The sequence below is a fragment of the Marmota flaviventris genome, chromosome 13 (assembly GCF_047511675.1).
Source record: "Marmota flaviventris isolate mMarFla1 chromosome 13, mMarFla1.hap1, whole genome shotgun sequence".
Taxonomy (NCBI): domain Eukaryota; kingdom Metazoa; phylum Chordata; class Mammalia; order Rodentia; family Sciuridae; genus Marmota; species Marmota flaviventris.
In genome coordinates this window covers 1,636,126-1,659,451 of record NC_092510.1, presented here as the reverse complement: position 1 = coordinate 1,659,451, position 23,326 = coordinate 1,636,126, and the positions used below count along the sequence as shown (strand labels likewise).

Below are 23,326 nucleotides of genomic sequence, written 5' to 3'. Positions count from 1 at the left end.
TATGTACAATCTCAAAATGTGAGTTGTGGTTAAATGGTAAGTAATAGGCAAAGTGCCTACTTTTCATATGACTATTTTGATGTTTTACCACAGACACAACTTAAGTGAAAGCATGCAGTATAGAACGTAGGCTTCAAACATCAGTTTTCAATTGAGAATACTTCCTAAAATATTTTTTTAAAGTATAAATCTATAAATGCTACACTCTTTTCTGGTCACTTCATCTGCTTGCCTTGGGTATTTCATATAATATTCAAGGAAAATACAGTCTTAAATGTTGTGGTTTCACATTGACCATCTTGAGTGTCAAGATAAGATTCAACAGATCTTAAATTTATGAACCATATAAATTTATTGACCATCAACTATGTGAAAACTCTAAGGCTAGACTCTGGGATGAGAAGTTTTTTAAACCACTGTGCATTTTCTAGCATGCATGGTAATTGCTCTCTAATTTAGAAACTGTGTGATTACCAAGAATTTCTAAAAAAAAAAAAAAAAAAAAAAAAAAAAAATATATATATATATATATATATATATATATATATATATATATATATATATAGAGAGAGAGAGAGAGAGAGAGAGAGAGAGAGAGGCATATAATTGCAAATTACTCATATAAGCATATATTACATTAATACATCTGAATTAATGAAGCATGTGAGATCTCAAAACATAAACATGGACCTAAAACTCCTCACACAGCTATGAAAAGTGCTGTAATTACAAAGCAAAATAATTGTCTTTTAGGTCCAAAGCATGTGTTTTCAAAGTCTTGTAGCTAATAAATGTCTATACCTTCTTTATTCCAAATTTATTTCTGTGCATGCATTATTATAATTTGTTTGAAGGATCATATGTTGATCTAGTGTTTCATTTAAAACAACTCTCTTAAAAGTACTAAGAATTTTTCTTATAACCTCCATCACTAATTGTATTAGTACCATAGTTATATGGTGAATTTTGAGCCTACAGGAGAAGTTTACTTAAAATTTAAAATTCTGTGTCACTGAAAAGGTAGAAGATATATTATATTAAAGCTGACCTTATTGTCTGGGAAATAGAAATATGCCAAATTAATTACTTCCAGGTATTTGGTTACTTTTGAGGTACTGATCTGTGTATAATAAGTAAAATTTAATTGTATTTGCAGATTTATGGAACTATGCTTCAAAATAAATGTGCCTTGAGAAAGAATATCAGTGTATTTAGCTTGTACATCTATGTCTAGAAAATTTACATAATATCATAAAAATTACATGATTTGTGTAGAAATGCTATTCCTTTTATCTTTATATTATTTTGAGGAGATTCATGGATTTGGTATTTTTGCTTCAAATATATTTTGACAAGAATAAACAGAACTTGTTCATAAAGCTTTTTGTTTCATATTATGTAATAAATTTATGGTGACATTATTATTCTTTTTCAAGCACTACTATATATAAAAAAGTAGTGATTCTTTTTCTTGGTGCCATGTTATCTTCCAAAATTCTTATCATTTTTGAAAAAGAATAATAATTTTGTAGTGCAGAATTACATCATTATAAAGCCTATTTTATTTCCTCCAATTTTATTCATGGATCTAAATTCATATTAAAATGTATTGAAATTTTGTCATTGTGTATTATAAGCCCATAAACTAAGCTAACTATTTTACTTAGAGATCTGGATCTTCAAATATACAAGTCTATTTAACCCACTATGAATTAAAGTAACAGTCAAAGAGAAACATTAAATGAGATAAACATCCACATGAAAAGAGGACGTTATCTCCTGTGGCAAAAGGCTTCCAAGAACTTCTGGAAAAAAGAATGTCTGAAAGTAAATGAAGGATGCATTTGAGTTTTAATTAGGGCTCCACAGGATGTAGATTAATACCATGACTAGGCATCTTGGAAGTCTATAAGTTAGGGTGCTTCAGATAAGCTCAATGGAAATAAAGGGAAGGAAGCATGTTTGAGCACACAGAATCTGAGGTTGCAGTCTAATCTCAAAAGAGGCTTCAACTTAGTCAAAGTGAAATTTTGGAGTTGTCTTGAACTCTAATATTTGTTCCTACTTGAGACATGGAGTGTGATTTACATGATTTTCAAATAGTCTTGAGTGTAGGAAGCCTAGAATGGTCATAGCCAGAAAAAACTCTCTTCTATTGAAGAAAATATTTTGAAAAGACCACTTTCAGCAATTGTCTGGGAAATGAATCCTTCAGTCCCAATGGTGCCAAAAAGAACAGTTCCCTATAGTGACACCACAAAAATGTACTTTTCAATCTAAGTTCTGTACTTAGTTTATGGTACTGGTGAGACTCTATTCCTGAAGAAAACTGATAAGAAGGGAAAACAGTGCAATTATTACAGTTTTGACAGCTGTGTAGACTGAATGTCAAATTAATGGTCATCTTGTGTCTTTTCTGCTGTTCATTTTAGATCCCCTAAATGTACTTCTTTTGGTATCTATAACTTAGCTGATTGAGTGAAACTCATACTCATCCTCAAATCAGTTGAGCCTCCTCACCATAATTTTCTCAAGACACAACTACTGTACTGGTCTGTTTACAATTCCTGTAGGGCAATTGAGTACTAAAAAGTAGAGAATTGGATCATCTCTTTTCAAATTAAATCATCTGATTCTTATCTCCATTGCAACACGGAATCAATGTCCTTCGGATAACGAGATTGAATTTACCTAGCAAGGATTGTAATTTCTCCTCTTGCTTTCTGTTTTCTTAGTACATAGAATTTAAAGTCCTCAGGTGTAGTTTAAATTTTACTTGGAATCTTGTTAGGCATCCTGTTGGAAAAGTGTCTACTTAAAAAAATAGGATTTCTAAAACTGGAGTATGCAGAGGAATGGTTTAAGAAAATATAATTGCCAAGTGGGTTAATGGGAGTGATCATAAGTGAAGACTCTTCAACTTTGACACCCTATTCCTGGATCTATGTGGTCTTATCTCTTGGTAGCACAACTTGATATAATGATGTGAAATTTAAGAAGTATTAGCAACCCCATCACCTGTTCTAGAATTCTACCAGGGCAGCAGCTTTTGTTTATTTTGTTATTCATAGATCAATAGTAATATCTTTATTTTTGTTAAGTGTGGTCTGATTCAATTTTAGGCATGATCTATTGGCACTTTATTAGTGATGCTTGCTTAGCATTTATTGTCTGTAAAAGCAAAATGTAAAAAAAAAAATGTTTGGGTTTTTCTGGTTAAAATTATTTCTGGGTTAAAAGAGGTCCACTTGTTAATTTATTATGAAAGAATGATGAAAAGAATGATGCTGTATCAAGAACCTAGAGATAGACCCCTCCTCTTAGCTGGCTGGAAATTTGGAAGAAGCATTTGATAGCTAAAATGCAGTGACTGGAAACCACTATGGTACTCAGTCCTCATTCATCCTGGGCATCATCCAAGGCTGGATAAAAAACAATGAGGCAAGTAAAGTTGTCAACTTTGTTGTCTACTAGAATGTCCATGATGTATGTGCTTTGGTATGTGATAGCATGAAATTGCATGATATTTACAACGCATTTTCTTGCTCAGAGATCCATCCTGATTACTGTATCCCCCAAATTTTATAGTCTTCAAAAGTTTCTTCTAGACCCTTGACCAAGTCTTTATTTCTTCCTATTAGTTTATGTACCATTTTACCTGAGGTAACTTCTTCTTCCACGTGAAATTAAGGATGAAGTATGCTGCCAAGTATTCTACTCTTTGGAAAAAAGTTTTTTTTCATTTTTTATTTTTCAAGGCTATACCTAAAAGATACTGTGCAATGGCGTTATTTTATTTCAGTTTACTTCTAAATGAAGCTAACTCATACTCATTTCTAGTAACATTTTGATAAAGGTTGGCAAATTTCCTCTTTTATCTGATTAAAAAAAGGGACCATTTTCCAAAGAAAAAATGAATAGGTGTTGTATCACTTCTTTGCTTTGAAATTCATTGGGGTTTTCTGAAAAAGAGTATAACATCAATGACTGTCTTCTTGGTTAGTTATTTGCTTAGTTATTGGTCACACTCTACAATTGTGACCTCAGGGGAAATGCCAAGGGAGATAGAGAGTAAAATAAGTAGAAGCTATCAATTGATTATACTTTTGTAACTTAAGTAAGGTTTTTGAAATACTATATGAATTGCATATTTCTCTGCCTTCCATTTAAAATCAAAATATAAAATTCATCTTTATTTTTATGTATCACCAATAAACTTCTAAAAATAAAACTTACACCTATTTTTTATAATCCTGTTCATGACTTCTCTATTTTCTTGATAATATAATTTTTTATTACTGATATTAATTTAATAATCTATATAATTTCCTGATTTACAAACACTTATTGATTTTTCTCTCTTTTTAGTTATAGTTGGCCTCCAGTAACAAATGGAAAGACCCTTTCCTCCTTGGTCCTCCCAGCCCTTCTCCAGCCTCTCAGCTTCCCAGACCCTCATGCAGTTGGTTGTAAATTCTTCCAGAAGCTGTTTTACTGTCTACTTTTCAAGACTAAAAAAAATCAAAAATTTTAAAAAATAGTTTAAATAGCAAAATGTGGATGAAGAAAGCAGCAACATGCTTTTTGGTAATTAGGCTTTTTAAATATCTTTAATATGTGTCTGTATTTAATGTGGGTGAGCCACTGATACTTCATCAAAACAACAGTTTCTGTGCTGAGTTCAGGTGACCAAGAAATAGCCACACCCTCAGAACAAAATAAAACACACACAAAACAACAACAACAACAAGAACAATGAAAAAAAAAAAAAAACAACAACACAGAATCATCTTTAACTTTTTATATGATGTTTCAGATCCCCGTAATTTTTCACACAAGATTTTGTGTTCAGTTGAATTTTAACTTCTTTTTGTATTTGAAAAGAGTGGGACTATTGAACTTGAAACCTTTTATTGTAAGCATCTTGGTTGTTTCTGGTGAGGTTAAATGGGTGAGAGGGTGAAGGGAAAGTCAGGGATTCTTTCCTATCATAACATGAAGTTTCCCCCACAGTCTGCTCTCAGGTGCCAGACTTCAAATTTTTCTTACAGTGGTATGCTTTGATTATTCTTACTTCCCCTTTGCCCATAAGTTTTAACTGCATTTTATCAAACTGCACTTATTAAGAACAATTTTCAAAATATAGTTATAGTTCACTTCACCAGTCTGAACTTATTTTTTATGGTTTAACTCACCTGCTATGCCTGTTTTTGGTGTCTGAAAAACAGACATATTATTTTCCATATTTTATCCAGTTTCCTACATGTATATACTGGAAAGAAGATCAGGTCTGGAAATATTCCATTTTGATTGAATGCTATAATCAAGAAAATAAAATTTAAATATGATAAATATATGTCCAGAATTTCTCAAGTAGCTATGCTTAAAAAAAAGATAATTTCCTGCAAAGAAAAAAAAATATTCAGCTTTAAAAAGCAAGAATAGGACCCAAGTATTTATCACTAATGATGAATTATAGATGGTAAATACAGAATAACCTCATGAATTAAAGGAAAACTTGTATTCAACCTAGTATTCTAAACTGAAATAGACTGTCCTTTAAATGATAAATAAAAATAGATTTTCATAAATGATAAACTTTTAAAAAGCTGTTTTTTTGTGCCTCATTTCAAAGAGAGTTACTCAATATAGAAGAAAAATAAAACAAAGGGAGCAGAGTTTGTGGACAGAAATAGTGGTGCTAACTACAGAGCTCAAGAAAGTTATTCTGATTCTGCAGTAGATCTTAAAAATAGTTTTGTTAGCATACCTCAGTCCTACCATTAAAATGATGGTTTAATAGAAATGTTAGCTAGTGAGTAGTCAAGTGATTGAATGTAGCAATGTTAGAAGATTCTAGTGATCTATTTCCTCACCACACACAAAAAAAATAATTAGAAAATACAGAAACAAAACAAAGTGATGAAAAGAAAGTAAAAACCCACTAAACACAAATGATGGAAAGTAAAGTTCCGAATTGAAACACAGTAAAATGTGCACTTTTTGTAACATTTGATGGGACAGAAGAAAGTAGTATTGATTGTTCTTGATGGGAAGAACATCCCTCCATGAGCAGCATTCCTGTCCTGATATTGGATGTCAGAAAGGCTAATAAATTAGAGAAATAAATCATTCTTACTTCTGGTGTGTGTTTTGTGATGAAAAGTACCTTAAAGTCACATTTGTGAAAATGCTTATGGGTTTTTAACCTTCATAAATTTTCTGTAGACAAAGAATGCAACACATAATCATTTTTAAAAGAGAATAACTAATTGAGGAAGCATGAACACAGGGACTTGTAACTATTAAAAAATGAAGTGGGGTGTGGTGGTCTGTACAGATGCTGATAATCAGAAATAAAAAAGTGTCCAAAGTAGATTAAGCAGAAAATCACAGAACACATATCATAAATGATAATTAATTAAACACTAAATCCTTTTAATATTTGATTCATTAGGCCTGAAGAGAAAGAAGTGGCCCCATAAGCTAAATTGGTTTTCCTCCCTCTCTCATTGCAATTATAAAAAATAATGGGAACACCTAATACACTGTGAAGTGTCTTCTAGGTATATATTTCAAGATTGTGATCAATATAATCCGACAACTAGTACTAGGTATGGTTAAATTTAATGGCCTTTTAAAACTTTACATAGTTGCAGATAGAGTGTAGGCTTCTGATTTGGGTGTAAATTTTGGAAACTACTGTTTTATATGGCACTGGGGATTGAACACAGGGGTGTTTTATCACTCATATATATTCAAAATTCTTTGATATTTTATTTTGAGACTTGGTCTCACTTATTTACCAAGGCTGGCCTTGAAGTTGGGATCCTTCTGTCTCAGCCTGTATGATATTTGGGATTACAGGTGTGTACCACCACATCAGACCTGAAAACTACCTATATTTTTTACATGCATCTTATAATCAAAACTATTTTAAATATTCCTGCCTTTTCTTTGATATAAAATATTCAACACTATCTTTCCAAATTGGTTTTCACCCTAATATTTTTTTTTTCTTGAAAAGGCCAATATTCTTGTTGAGTAGTTATACTTTTTTTCTTACCATAACAAGATTTACTCATTAGATTCTATCCTGAGTTAGCAAGTCAATTTTATCCATGTTTTAGAAAAACAAATTGCTGTAAATTGTTCTGGTAATGGTCTTAATAGAAGTACCATCCTCTTAGTTATCATCAAAAGAAAGATAGGAGAAAATTTAGTAAAGTCAAAAGCTAAGATCCAACAGTTGACCAGTTCTTGTTTAAACCAGATGTTTATGATTTGATTGTTTCTCTTTTAAATTTCTTCTTCTGATTACTCTGATGGCCTTTTCTATGATATTTAATAGTCAGCTTCATTTAAAAGCACTAGTTTATGTGAAAAGTGGATACTAAGGGAAATAAATATCTGGAACAAATTAATAGTACTCAATATGTTTCTCGTGATTACATACAGCTTCCTCTCACCATTCTGGGATTACAATTCATAGAGCTTTAAATGACTTCCATTCCTCACTATATTTCACTATCAGCACATGCAGAAATAATTTCTCAACTAATTTATATTAAATAAGTAGCAATTTAGAGAAAACCAGATATAATTTACACCTCTGAAATTAAAAAAAAAATATATGTGGAAGTTTGCCAAATAATACTTGGCATATTCAAAGAATAAAATGAAGAAATTTACCAGAATTGTTGCTTTCCGTTATGTGATAGGGCACAGTTTATTGTCATGTTGTTTCAAAAAGACATTAACAGTTTCCTTATGAAAAAATAGCTGTTATTCTTTAACACAAATTTTACTTGATATTTTTTTTAATTTTTACCCATTTATCTTGCACACTGAGAAGGTATTTGCTGCAGTCAAACACAGTGAGACACTGAACAATCAATTGTATTTTCAACTAATGTTGTAAAATGCATCTCTGACACATTTGAAATTGTTTTCATTTTATATAATAGCATCATGCACATTCAGCATGAGAAGAGGTTGCTCATTAATTTTGGTATCAATAGTGGGTTAGGTACATTGAAAAGATGTTGAGAAAATTACATCTATAATGGTGGCATCTCCCAATTCATTGTTTTCATCTTTCCTGTGGTGATTCTGCTGTTAATATTAGTATATTAACTTTAATTTGCATTCTCCATAGTTTCTTAATACATAAGACACGTAGAATTGAGTAAATCACATATAGCAAGTTTACTTCATAAACTGATATAAGACTCAATGAAAGACTTAAGCATTATTATTTTTTTATATAATTTTTTATTCTTTTTTTTTAATATTTATTCTTTAGTTTTCGGCAGACACAACATCTTTGTTTGTATGTGGTGCTGAGGATCGAACCCGGGCCGCACGCATGCCAGGCGAGCGCGCTACCGCTTGAGCCACATCCCCAGCCCCAGACTTAAGCATTATTAAGGTACATTTTATCAAAATTCCATTATATCACAATGTGACATAGAGTATTAAAATTTTATATAGCTAAAGGTTTTTTAACAATGAATGATAGGCACCCTAAACAAGTATGTAGTTCCAATTATTCATTTACTGAGCTTCATTCATTCATAATATAATAGTTGACAAAAACCACACATCAGATTGTCTGTTAGTGAAAAAATTGTTTGGTGAATTACTAACAATGCAGCATGCAATTTTTATTTATTATTGTTTCATCATATCTACATAGTAAGATTGTTATAATATTCAATAATTTGTAGCTAAAATCATGAAATACCACATACCATATTGTACAGATTATATAAATGCTATTATTATTTCTTCATCCTTTTCACAAATATTTATTGTGCACTTAATATATGCTAATTAGAAATAAGTTCATTATAAATTTTCAGATATTTCAAAAAAACTGCAAGACCTCATTTGAAAAGAGCACTATAGATTTCAGAAGTAACTACTGTTTCTCTAGTGAATAATGTGTATAGAAATCTGCTAAGGTCTTGAGGTATGCAAATATATATGAGATGCATCAGAGATAACATATGAAAAAACAGTACTATTTATCATGTTATATAAATAAAGTGAAATGTCATACCAAAGGTTAAAAAAAAATTAACTTTTGGGGAAAAAAAGCAAAAGGTTGCACTAGTATTTGAAATAAGGTAATAATAATTTTTACCATAATTAATTGTTTCTGAGTCTCATTTCACTCTTTAATTATCTATCCATTTTGTTAAGAACCCCTATAGGTGTTAAACTATATAAGGTACATATATTGTGGTGTGAGGTGTTATTGGAAAATATTGGCATTCAGTGAATAATGCCATCAATTTTCTGTTCTGCAATATTAAAGAACTGTTTCAGATTTATTGCAATGGATAGTTTTGTTTAAATGTAATAGTAGTTTTTCAATGTAGAAATTACTAAGATAAATTTAGGTGTTCTCAAAAAGTCTGTAACAACCATATTTGATGAACTTTGTATCATAGTGTATAGGAAAACTTGCTTCCCTACCCCAAACTAGACATCATTAAATAACCTTGTGTAGTATCAGCACATACAAGTTTAGATGAGGACTTTTGCATCTTTTTTCCTTTTACTTCCCATCTACTAAATAGCTTATTTTTCATAAGCAAATTTCTATGCTTGTTCAACCTCTCACACATCTCAGAATTCACTAGGAGGGATCCCTGACAATCTAGAAACAAGCATATGTGAGATAGTGTATAGATTAATGTATGAAGAAGTTCAAGAAAATATTGATCTGGCCATGAGATGGTGTGGTAACTACATAGAAAGCTAAAAATTGAAATTGAAAGAAACATAATACTCCTGAGAATTACTATGAATCATGTAGTATTTGGAAGCAGATATTTTAAGTAGGAAGCTCTTGAGACTGATGTTCACTGCATCTTTCATATAAATATTTTCTCTGGTTTTGAGGGCCACAAGATTTTTTCCAGTAAACTTTTGGCTTGATATAGCATAATCATAAAGCCCAGCATTCTCTTTTTATTCCTAGGGCATGGTTTACTAAACATCCATTGAGGTTTTGCACAGAGTTTTCCCTTATTTTAATATACTTAGCCCATTAGTCTTGTCACATTCAAATTCATTCATTCTTCAAAAAGTAATTTAATTAAATCCCCTATTGTCTTTAAAATATCAACCTAAAATAATTTCTACACTCTAAAGCATTTTATAGTAGTATCTAGAATCTTTATAACTACTAAGAAATGGCATTTATGTCTCATTTTTACCATTGTCTCTCTCATATTACTTTCATTATGATTTGAGTATGTCCCCCAAATGCTCATGTGTTTGGAACTTAGTTTCAAAGGGAGAAAGTTGGAAAAAAGTGGAATGTTTAAGTGAGATCTAGTAAGTTGTGGTCAGATTACTGGGGGAGATGCTCTTGTAAAGGGTTAATGTAACTTTCATGAGACACAGGAGAGTTTTTATTAAAGCCGGTTGTTACAAAAAGAGCAATTCTTCTTTATGAATTTCTGTGACTTCCTTTCTCATTATGTTCTCTCTACCTCTCAAATGAGCCCTCACCATAATGCCATCTCATGTGTAGTGCAGGTGAAGGGGCTGTCACAGGAGCTGAGAAGATTCTGGTACAATGCACATAAATCTTCAGAACTTTGTACACAAAAAAAATATTTTTAACTATTTATAAGTTGTAGTTGGACACAATCCCTTTATTTTATTTATTTATTCATTTTTATGTTGTTCTGTGAATTGAACCCAGCTTCTTGCATGTGACAGGTGAGCACTCTACCACTGAGCCACAACTCCAGCACCTCAGAAAATATTTTTATGCATTTATATCTCTTTTTATACATTGGCATGTATCTGGTATTTTTCTATAGCATTATAAAACAGACTAAAACAAACTCTGTGTCTTATTTCTAAAGAAGACAGGTGGGATTTTGCAATGTATTATCAAAAAATTCTGTAAAAGCTTTAGAATAAGAACTGTTATGCATTCACTGAGTGACCTTTTGTGAGTGATTAAATATTTTTGAGTCTAAGGCCTCTTACTATGAGAGTGAGTAGAACATCGAAGATTACATTTTAAAATCTCTAGTATAGTTTAGATGGTAATGGCTGAGCATTTATGATTCTTATTTTTTTATATTTCAAAGTGATATCTTGTAATTCTTATATTCCTAATGGTGCTTAGGTTAATGCATTGCCATTTACTTTGGGACTTAAATATGTGGAATTTATTTTGTTTAGTAAAGCAAAATCAAGAGTGGTTCCTTAGAATATAGCAAAGACTCTATGAGAATGTTTTTATTTTTAATGGGAAGAATTATCTCATTGCTACTGAACATAGAGGGAATTTACATCTTGATGACACCCGTTAATCAGAAATGGTCTGAACGGACTAGATCAAAACCATTAGAAAGCCATGAATAAAGAGGCAGATTAAAAAAAAAAAGGTTTGTCTAGCACCATTTTGAGTCTCCTATTAGAGTACAAATTACAGTATTATTTTACCAGTGAAAGGACTCAAACACATGTAGCTGCATTTTAAGCCTCCTCTAATCACACAAGTCACCATCAATCATAATACCATTGTAGGAAGAGAAATGTAGATCTTCACAAGCCGATAAATCAAATACAAAAGGTGCAATTTGCCTTATGCAAAAAAAAGACCTCGTTATTTATGTCATACTTCTTTTAGCTCCCAGGTTCCATACCACTGGGCTCAAGATATTCAATCAGAAGAACGTGGATTTGTTTTATGCTAGATGAGTTAAGAACGGATATATTTAGAACGTAGAGTAAACATATTTTGATTTGGGGTTCAGTTGTTTCAAGTATGATGGCTTGCCCAGGAAAAAATTCAGGAGATTTTGTCCACCATTTCACCCAAATTGTATGGAAAAATTATTATATTTTAAATTAAAAGTGGAAGCCACAAGCAATCTACAGCAGGTATTGAAATGTCATGAAGAGACACCAAACTGCAGTAATTTTCTCATGTTTTTTGTATCATTGATTGCTGTGGAATTTGAGTTGAATGTTTGAAATATAAAAACTATATTTAAAAATAAACATTAAATATTATTTTTTATTTTAAGGTAATTTTAAGGCTCATAGCCAAATGTCATAATACACAGTATAATTACCTCATATTTTTTCTAATGTAATCCCAAGACAAAGGAGTTGAGATATATTTTTCTTGAAAAAAAATATTTTTACTAAGTAAAATTATGTTGTTCCATGTAAAATTATGTTGCTCCATGTATCATACTTTTCTATGCATTATATGTTTGGCCTTAAAATTAAAAGAAGTGAATGCCTTGATGGGGCTTCCAAAAGGTTTATATTATCTTGTCCTCATGAATATTGTGGCAGAATATATGGAGGATGAACCAGAAGATTTCTGAAATTGTGTATTTTTGTGGCTGGAAACTGTTGAAAGGTACATCATTGTTATTAATGAAAAAGACTGATTAAAAACAGCAATGTTCTTTAAGCTGTATGTAAGTGAACAAATTCTTTGGTAAGGGAAAATGCCCTGTGAAGCCAGGGATGGCTGAAATACATTATACTTAGACTCTGGTAATCTGAGTTCTTTTTTTAAAAAACCTCTAATTAGTAATTTTTTTCTACCTCAATAAATCTCTCTCTATTCCTTTTCTTGCTTTTAAAACCAGAGGAGCAATACATGTCTGGATTGTTTCCCAATTTGACAGCAATAAAATATGTAGAAAACTTTTGGAAAATATTACAAAGAATACAAATGGATTTGAATAATCTTTGCTTACTTTGTGACTCTTTTTTCTTTCAAATGCTGTTCTAACTAAAAGTGGGTAACTTATCTTTCTTCAATTACCTTTAACTGATTCTATGTCCATTTTTCCCAAACCATTTGGAAGCCACACTTCATCCACCATTGGTCTCTTGCTTAAATATTTGCAAGTTTTCATTTGTATATTGTTCTGTGTTGATCCAATTGATTTTTCTTCTCATTTAGTATAGTTTCATGTATTGGTATAAATATGTCTATATTGGAGAGTGTACAATGTCCCCAGACCTTGTTATTAGGCATATGTTGTTGTAAACTCAGTTTTTCATGAATTATATAATGTTAATAAAATTGTGAATGATATTCAATATGATTTTTGTATGGATTCTATGTATAAGAAGCCTTTACCCTATTGTAGCTGGTTGCCAACATTTTATGATAAGAAACTTAATCTTTACATACAACCTTCAGTTTACCTCTTACTACTTGGTCCATAGAAAATGAGACTATAAAACATAGCTCATTGATTATTTTGTCATAAGTATAAGGCCTAACACAACCTTGTATCCACATCCATTTCTCTGATTCCTGCCCTGAAATAACACTACCTATAGAATAACAAAGATGTCAAAATTTACTAATGTACAAGAAAACACTGATTATTGACCTCATTAACAGAAAAAAAATGTCTCCAATGAGGGTGAAGTCTAGAAGGCCATTATGCACACACAAGAAAGATAAAGCTCTTCTCTCCCATAAGAGCTACCTTTAAGTTTGTGGAAATTCAGTCTATTCAAATCACTAGGAAATGTTAAAATTTTAAAATTTATAATTCAAGATATGAAAATCTGGGGCTTATTTTCCTATATCTCTATCCTTCTTATAACTCTTAATTTCACCATAAATACAAACAGAAAAAATAATGATATGACTTATGCAAATTGTATTCCACATTAAGTTTGATTAAAATCTGTAGAAGTATTAAGAGATGCTAGAATATTATTTACTCAATAGTATGTGTTACTGTCACATAGAACATTTAGTCAAGTGGAACACTGTGATGTCTGTCATTTAACAACAGGATGCAATAAATGAGTGTTAACATATAAATAAATTCAGTCATAAAGACATATTGCATACATAAGGTAAATATAGGTAACAAATAATGCACTGTAAACCTGGCATGATGGTTCATGCTTGTAATCCAAGCAAATTGGGAAGCTGAGTAGTTTCAGAAGTTTAAATTCAGCCTCAGAAACTTAGTGTGGTTTCAAGCAACTTAGCAAGACAGTCTCAAAATTTGAAAAAGTGGAGAGAGGGCTTAGGAATGTGGCTCTGTGTTTAAAAATACCTAAATTTAAACTGAAATACAAAAAATACAATTTAAAATGTTACAATTCAGTGTCAAACATCAAAAACATATTTCATATAATTCTTTTCTCAGTATTCAAAAGTGAAAATAGTAATTTTTTTGATTTAGAAAAACAATTATATTCTTTCAAAGATGAGGTTTCTTCACTATGCATGTAGGATATTTATGACTGATATTTCTACAAAATAACTTGATAATGCTTAATAAATTTAAGCAAAAGTTAAAAGACAACTACTTATTTTCTATACTTAAATGAGTTCTGTATTTTAATGATCCTCATATACATACATCAAGCTGTAATATATAGATAATAACTTTACTATACTCTCACATTTGTCAAGTCGTTTATTACAAATGTTTCATTGTTATATAAGGCATACATTTTGGACAAAATCTGTTTAATGTTCACTACTAGTATGAGTTTTCAGATGTTCAAAGAATTTAAAATTTGAATAAGTTATGGAAATATTATTTAACCCTTTAGGATTTCTGGGCACAATGAATTCTCCAAAAATCAGCAGTGTTTAAGAAACATGTGGCTACAATTATTTTCCCATTTGTATTGTCTCTAACCAGTATGTATCTACAGGTGTTGAGCATTGGTGAATAAATTTTAGAGGCATTGTCACATTGTCAATTTTCACATTTCAAAACTTTGTCTATGCTATGGTTATTGTGGTGAGGATTAAATGTTATCCCTTTCTTAGAGGAATAGTACAATGGTCTCATTTGTAGAGCTTCTCTCCAGTGTGTTTTCTCTGATGTCCAGTAATGTATGATAAATAATTTAAAATGTTTCTACATTCTCTACATTTATATGTCTTCTTTCCAAAATAAAGAGCCTAGTGGTGAAAAATAATTGATTTATTATTAAAAGCTTTGCTGCATTGTTTCAATTTATAGGAGTTCTTTTCTGTATAAATTCTGTTGTTAATAAGGTTTAGTCTTTCTTTTTTTAATGTTTATTTTTTAGTTATAGTTGGACACAATACCTTTATTTCACTTATTTATTTTTATGTGGTGCTGAGGATTGAACCCAGGATCTCACACATATGAGGCTAGCGCTCTACCACTGACCGAAAACCCCAGCCCCAAGGTTTAGTCTTTCTTTAAAAGTATGATCACTTTATTCACATTTCACCTTCACCAGGATGTCTTCTGCTGTGGTGAATAAAGTTTTATTTTTTATTAAGTTTTCCATATTGTTCACATTTGTAGGTCTATTCTCCAGTGTGAGTTCTGTTGTGGTGAATAAGGCCTGTTTAATTGATAAAAGCTTTGCCACATTCCTTATATTTGTAAGGCTTCTCTCCAGTGTAAATTCTGCTGTGGCAAATAAGGTGTAATATTTGAGTAATAACTTTGTCACATACTTTGCATCTGTGGGGCTTCTCTCCAGTGTGACTTCTGCTGTGTCAAATAGGTGTGATTTTTGACTGAGTGCTTTACCACATTCTTTACACTTGAAATCTTCTCTCTAGTGTGAGTTCTCCTGTGGCAAATAAAGCCTGCTTTTTTGAGTAAAAGCTTTCCCACATTATTTATATTTGAAGGGCTTCTCTCCAGTGAGTTCTGCTTTGGTGAATAAGGTCTGATTTTTGACGAAAAGCTTTGCCACATTCTTTACATTTTTAGGGCTTCTCTCCAGTGTGAGTTCTCCTGTGGCAAATAAGGTATGATTTTTGATGAAAAGCTTTGCCACATTCTTTACATTTGAAGGGCCTTTCTCCAGTGTGGGTTCTGCTGTGGCAAATAAGGTATGATTTTTGATGAAAAGCTTTGCCACATTCTTTACATTTGAAGGGCTTCTCTCCAGTGTGAGTTCTTCTGTGGCAAATAAGGTTTGATTTTTGACCAAAAGCTTTGCCACATTCTTTACATTTGTAGGGCTTCTCTCCAGTGTGAGTTCTGCTGTGGTACATAAGGTGTGATTTTTGACCAAAAGCTTTGCCACAATCTTGACATTTGTAGGGCTTCTCTCCAGAGTGAGTTTTGATGTGGCAAATAAAGTTTGATTTTCGACCAAAAGCTTTGCCACATTCTTTACATTTGTAGGGCTTCTCTCCAGTGTGAGATCTACTGTGGCAAGTAAGGCCTACTTTTTGACTGAAAGCTTTGCCACATTCTTTACATTTGTAGGGCTTCTCTCCAGTGTGAGTTCTCCTGTGGCAAATAAGGTTTGATTTTTGACCAAAAGATTTGCCACATTCTGTACATTTGTAGGGCTTTTCTCCAGTGTGGGTTCTGCTGTGGCAAATAAGGTATGATTTTTGATGAAAAGCTTTGCCACATTCTTTACATTTGAAGGGCTTCTCTCCATTGTGAGTTCTTCTGTGGCAAATAAGGTTTGATTTTTGACCAAAAGCTTTGCCACATTCTTTACATTTGTAGGGCTTCTCTCCAGTGTGAGTTCTTCTGTGGCAAATAAGGTTTGATTTTTGACCAAAAGCTTTGCCACAATCTTGACATTTGTAGGGCTTCTCTCCAGAGTGAGTTTTGATGTGGCAAATAAAGTTTGATTTTCGACCAAAAGCTTTGCCACATTCTTTACATTTGTAGGGCTTCTCTCCAGTGTGAGATCTACTGTGGCAAGTAAGGCCTACTTTTTGACTGAAAGCTTTGCCACATTCTTTACATTTGTAGGGCTTCTCTCCAGTGTGGGTTCTCCTGTGGCAAATAAGGTATGATTTTTGATGAAAAGCTCTGCCACATTCTTTACATTTGTAGGGCTTCTCTCCAGTGTGTGTTCTGCTGTGGCAAATAAGGTTTGATTTTCGACTGAAAGCTTTGCCACATTCTTTACATTTGTGGGTCTTCTCTCCAGTGTGAGTTCTCCTGTGGCAAATAAGGTATGATTTTTGATGAAAAGCTTTGCCACATTCTTTACATTTGAAGGGCCTTTCTCCAGTGTGGGTTCTGCTGTGGCAAATAAGGTATGATTTTTGATGAAAAGCTTTGCCACATTCTTTACATTTGAAGGGCTTCTCTCCAGTGTGAGTTCTTCTGTGGCAAATAAGGTTTGATTTTTGACCAAAAGCTTTGCCACATTCTTTACATTTGTAGGGCTTCTCTCCAGTGTGAGTTCTGCTGTGGTACATAAGGTGTGATTTTTGACCAAAAGCTTTGCCACAATCTTGACATTTGTAGGGCTTCTCTCCAGAGTGAGTTTTGATGTGGCAAATAAAGTTTGATTTTCGACCAAAAGCTTTGCCACATTCTTTACATTTGTAGGGCTTCTCTCCAGTGTGAGATCTACTGTGGCAAGTAAGGCCTACTTTTTGACTGAAAGCTTTGCCACATTCTTTACATTTGTAGGGCTTCTCTCCAGTGTGGGTTCTGCTGTGGCAAATAAGGTATGATTTTTGATGAAAAGCTCTGCCACATTCTTTACATTTGTAGGGCTTCTCTCCAGTGTGGGTTCTGCTGTGGCAAATAAGGTTTGATTTTCGACTGAAAGCTTTGCCACATTCTTTACATTTGTAGGTCTTCTCTCCAGTGTGAGTTCTGGTGTGGCAAATAAAGTTTGATTTTCGACCAAAAGCTTTGCCACATTCTTTACATTTGTAGGGCTTCTCTCCAGTGTGAGTTCTGCTGTGGTACATAAGGTGTGATTTTTGACCAAAAGCTTTGCCACAATCTTGACATTTGTAGGGCTTCTCTCCAGAGTGAGTTTTGATGTGGCAAATAAAGTTTGATTTTCGACCAAAAGCTTTGCCACATTCTTTACATTTGTAGGGCTTCTCTCCAGTGTGAGATCTACTGTGGCAAGTAAGGCCTACTTTTTGACTGAAAGCTTTGCCACATTCTTTACATTTGTAGGGCTTCTCTCCAGTGTGAGTTCTCCTGTGGCAAATAAGGTTTGATTTTTGACCAAAAGATTTGCCACATTCTGTACATTTGTAGGGCTTTTCTCCAGTGTGGGTTCTGCTGTGGCAAATAAGGTATGATTTTTGATGAAAAGCTTTGCCACATTCTTTACATTTGAAGGGCTTCTCTCCATTGTGAGTTCTTCTGTGGCAAATAAGGTTTGATTTTTGACCAAAAGCTTTGCCACATTCTTTACATTTGTAGGGCTTCTCTCCAGTGTGAGTTCTTCTGTGGCAAATAAGGTTTGATTTTTGACCAAAAGCTTTGCCACAATCTTGACATTTGTAGGGCTTCTCTCCAGAGTGAGTTTTGATGTGGCAAATAAAGTTTGATTTTCGACCAAAAGCTTTGCCACATTCTTTACATTTGTAGGGCTTCTCTCCAGTGTGAGATCTACTGTGGCAAGTAAGGCCTACTTTTTGACTGAAAGCTTTGCCACATTCTTTACATTTGTAGGGCTTCTCTCCAGTGTGGGTTCTGCTGTGGCAAATAAGGTATGATTTTTGATGAAAAGCTCTGCCACATTCTTTACATTTGTAGGGCTTCTCTCCAGTGTGGGTTCTGCTGTGGCAAATAAGGTTTGATTTTCGACTGAAAGCTTTGCCACATTCTTTACATTTGTAGGTCTTCTCTCCAGTGTGAGTTCTGGTGTGGCAAATAAAGTTTGATTTTCGACCAAAAGCTTTGCCACATTCTTTACATTTGTAGGGCTTCTCTCCAGTGTGATTTTTGCAGTGACAAATTAGGAGTGATTTTAGACTGAAAGCTTTACCACATTCTGTACATTTGTAGGCCTTCTCTCCATTATGGGTTCCTCTGTGGTAAATAAGACCTTGTTTTTTACTAAATTCTTTGCAACATTTTTTATATTTGTAGGGCTTCTCTCCAGTATGAATTCTCTGGTGGTGAACAAGGCCTGATATTTTATATGATTTCTGGTGTTCACACTCACTTGTAGTTTTCCATATTTTCTTTTGTTGTAAATAGTCAAGACCACAACTTCTATATTTTGCACTTATCACTTCATGAAATATATGTTTTAGGCCCTTTTGTGGTGGATATTCTTGGGTATGATTAGGAGTCATGGCTTAAGTAAACAAAAATTAGAAAAAAAAATACCTATTAGACTGGGATAAATATATTTTGCATACATAACATGAAATTAAGGTAAAATAAGTACATCAGGAGTGTAGCAGATTAGTAAGTCCAAAGTCACCATAAATCAAAAAATAATATATTAGTTCAATAAAAATGTACAGACAAAATTACCTTGAGAATATTAACCAAATTCTTGTAGAGACCAAGTATCCATTTGGAGTACATCATTTAGAAGAGTAATATAATAAAGTGTAGAAAAGTATATTATGTTTATCATTAACAGCCTTCTGTCCTGCATAAGATAGTATTGTGTATTTAGGAAATATCTACCAGCTACCTTCACTGTCAGTAGAATAAGAGAAATGTAAAACATATACAAACATTTCTAGCTTTTTCAAAGAGTGTCCACAAATGGTTTCTGTCTACCTTGACATAGAGACATGAAAATAACTAGTAGATTTTGAGTGATAATACCACAAATATTCAACAAGTGTAAAGAGACAATGGACTTTTAAAAATAAATATGAACAAAAAATTTACTAAGAAATATACACATATATGTCTATAAAATTTTTCATAAAGACATTTTAAAAGACTATAAAAACCTTGCATAGCCTATGGCCATAATACTTGGATGAAGTCAACACATGACAATCAAGAAAAATAAATTGATTTTTATATTCTTACATTTGTGTGATATGAGAATTTTCTTTATTGATAAATACAACTATTTATTTATAAATATATCATGGTATTTTATACTATATATACAAGGTAAAATGACTAAATAGAATGAATTAACACAACCATTATTTCATTTAATTATCAATTTTGTTCTTACAAGCTATTATATTTCTTCTACTAGTATTTATGAAGAACATAATACACTCACTATGTGGTAACATAAAACTCTTGACCCTATCATGCTCAATAAAATAAAAATATGGAGACTTTGACTACAATATCAACCTTACACAAAAGACAGTACCTGGTGAGCAAAATTTTACTCAATAAATTTCTGACTTCCACATGTGAATTAAATGCTCCTGCAACTTAATATCTGCCTGCCACCATTCACTTAATGCAACGTCCTGCATATATTCCTTATAACACATTAAGAGACAAAATATTTTATTATTAAATAATAATAGTATATAATTACATATTTTTATACATTTGATATTGATGGGCACACACATTGAAACCCTAGATTTAATACTGAAAAAAATGTTTGCACTAAACACAAAAGCAGAGGTATCTCTTCAATTTTGTGATTTAATTGTTCATAGATACATATTTAGTACTGGCAATTCTGGATCTTTAGGTCATCTAACTTTTAATGTTTCATGTGTAGTGCTTGAGATTACCCCCAAAATTCTATATCATGAACTACAACACAAGTCTTTTTAATATTGTTTGAGCCATGCTGTTTCTAAATTTCTGTGACTTCCCTCAAACATGAAGTACTTTTGCATGGCCTCCAAATTAGCAAATATTACAGGGAGGCAGCATTGTTCTTGCCTATTTTTATTTATTTAAAAGTTTTTATACTTTTTTCCAAAAAAAAATGGACTATATAATCTACTGATGGCCCCTTTATGAACAAATAAAAATAGTACAGCAAATATAAACAAAGAGAAGCATGGCTTAATCCAAGTGACAAAAAAAGAAAAAAAAAGACATTAAGAATTTAACATTAGGATACTGACAGTTTTGAATTACTCAAAGAACACTAAATAACTATTTAAAGAAAGTTTAGAGAGTGAAATTGAAAAAAAAATACTAACATCAATAAGCATAATGTTTATGTGAATAATTCTTTAAGAAAAAATGACAGGGGCATTCCTAGTGTGCAAAGCTGAAATTCTACCAATATGGGAGAGGCTTATTAAGCAGTACCAAGTTCAAGACAAGTCTAAACAACTTGTAAACTACTGTAAAAACTAAAAGACTTATAGGATATATAAAGAGAAGTGGGAAGTGTAGGGTTGATAGTATAGTCAAAGACTATATATATATATATATATATATATATATATATATATATATATATATATATATAGTGAAAAGAATCCAAGCATGCCACAATAAAAAACAATGATCCAGAAATTAAATCACTAATCAAAATATAAAAAAAAATTTAAATTACAAAATAGAATTATAATGATTTATTCACATAAAAATATTTATGATTACTAATGCATTATTGAAAAAAAAAGAAAAGAAAAGAAAAATTACTAACAGAATTGAATCTAAAACAAGAAAATTTCAAGTCAGTTCCAGCAAACAGCATGGAAAGAAACCAAGCATGATCTGCTCCTGGAGGCCCTATTTGTTTAAAGATGGATAATGCCCCTGCCTTTACATCTCATCTTTTTGCACAATTTTTAATCAATAAGATAGAGTTTTAAATCATAACATTTCTTATAATTCTTTTGGATGAGCTTTTGTTGAGTGAGAAAATTGTATCCTAATACTTTACTTTTAAAACAGAAACAAAGAAAGATCTAGCCTGTCTTATGTTAATATGCATTAAATTTTGTTTTATTTACAGTTAATGTGCTCAATATACAACAGAAAGTTAATATTCATAATTGGTCATCTGCATTGAATAGATATTTTATTCTCAAGAGGTTCCACCTGACCAGTATGACAAGATCCTATGCCTTTGATCATGTGGAGAAAAGCATAGAATGCTACTCTTATGCCAACATGTCCTGTTTGGACTCTATCTTCATGCATGAAAAATAGCAATTATAAATGTACATTAGGGACTTCACAACCTGATTCCTAAGTTTCATTTAGCCCTGGAAGAGAAGAGTCCATCCAAACAAGAGAATAATCATTCTCCTCAAAAGAGGAGAAACATTAAAAGAGGACCCCAAGATACTATAATTCTAGTTAATTGGAGGAATTTAAAACCATTAACAGCCTCAGCTCAAGAGGTGTTGGCTAAAATAGGGTTAGAATGTACTCTAGAAAACTTTGTTACTGCTTTGATTTCTAAACTCACACAAAACTCTGTAAATGCTTTTGTCTGGAATTATTATATACCTGCAAAAATGTCTCATGGTATTCAGTGTTGTCTTAGCAGAATAATGTGTCCTTACCATCCACATAGTATTTAATAGGTCACCATCCTGTGCAATTTATTCATAAATGGTCTATTCCTCTTGATAAAAACTGTGATGATTAAGTGAAGCTTCTCTCTAAGGCAGAATTTGACGCTTTGACATTCTCCTTAGTGGGTTTCCCTGAACTAGCTATACAGGCTTATAAAACTACTATAAAGCTCACCTATGCTATCATAAACAGTATTAGTCATGCCTCCATGGATGTAAATATGCTTAATGAAGAACAAAAAAAAAAAAAAAAAACATTGTAAAGCCATACTTGACAAAAATGCTGCAATTGATTGTCTGTTATTGTTACATCATAAAGGATATCAGAAGTTTAGTAACATGTGTTCAATCAATTTAACTTCTAATAGTAATTTCATTTCAAAAGGCTTATATTACCTTAAAGATATCATCAATAAGTTTCATCAATATGATGGATTTTGGATTTGTTGGATTGGTTAACTTCATGTTTACTCAATTTCATCTGGGTCAAAAATATTCATACGTGGATGTTTACTGATGTTGGCACTGGCTATTGTCTATTCCTGCCCTATTTTTTGCCCCCACCATTATTAAGGAGATAAATAATATTATTTATTCAAAAGGCCTTGAAAAAGAGGGGAGATATTAGGTATTCCGACCTTGGAAATAGACAGGAAAGTGTCGGGGTGATGGTAAAAGGCACCCTGAGTCCCACAATTCTAATGCCCAGCAGTTTCTACTTGAAGCAATTAAGACAACTATACAGGTGCACTATCTAGTTTCTGTGGTAATGTCCTTAGGGAGAAGGGGCTCTATTTCTGTATAATAACTGTACCTAATCTTGGTTAGCTAGCACTTGGGGTTAAAGAAACACTGGTTTAGAATGTAGTCATGGTATCAGAAGCTATGTAATTTCGGGGCATTATATGTGCAGCTGTGAAGAGGGGTGGCCTTTTTTTTTTTTTTTCTTTTTTTCCTTTTCACTGTGTGTGTGTCTCTCTCTTCTGTTTGCTTCTTTAAGGGTTTCCTCACAAGAAGATTTGAAACAGATCATTCTGGCCCTAACAACAAAAGGTAAGTTTTGATGGTTAATCTGAATGAACTGGGACATCACTAAAGAAGAAAGCAGAGAACAACAAGGAATTTAAAAAT

The 23,326-nt window shown here is 32.2% G+C and overlaps 1 pseudogene; it reads right to left on the bottom strand.

Annotated features, from left to right (window-relative positions):
* Positions 1-22,660, bottom strand: part of LOC114081405 (zinc finger protein 721-like) — a 28,188-nt pseudogene extending 5,528 nt beyond the window's left edge.
* Between the last annotated feature and the right edge of the window lie 666 nt (positions 22,661-23,326).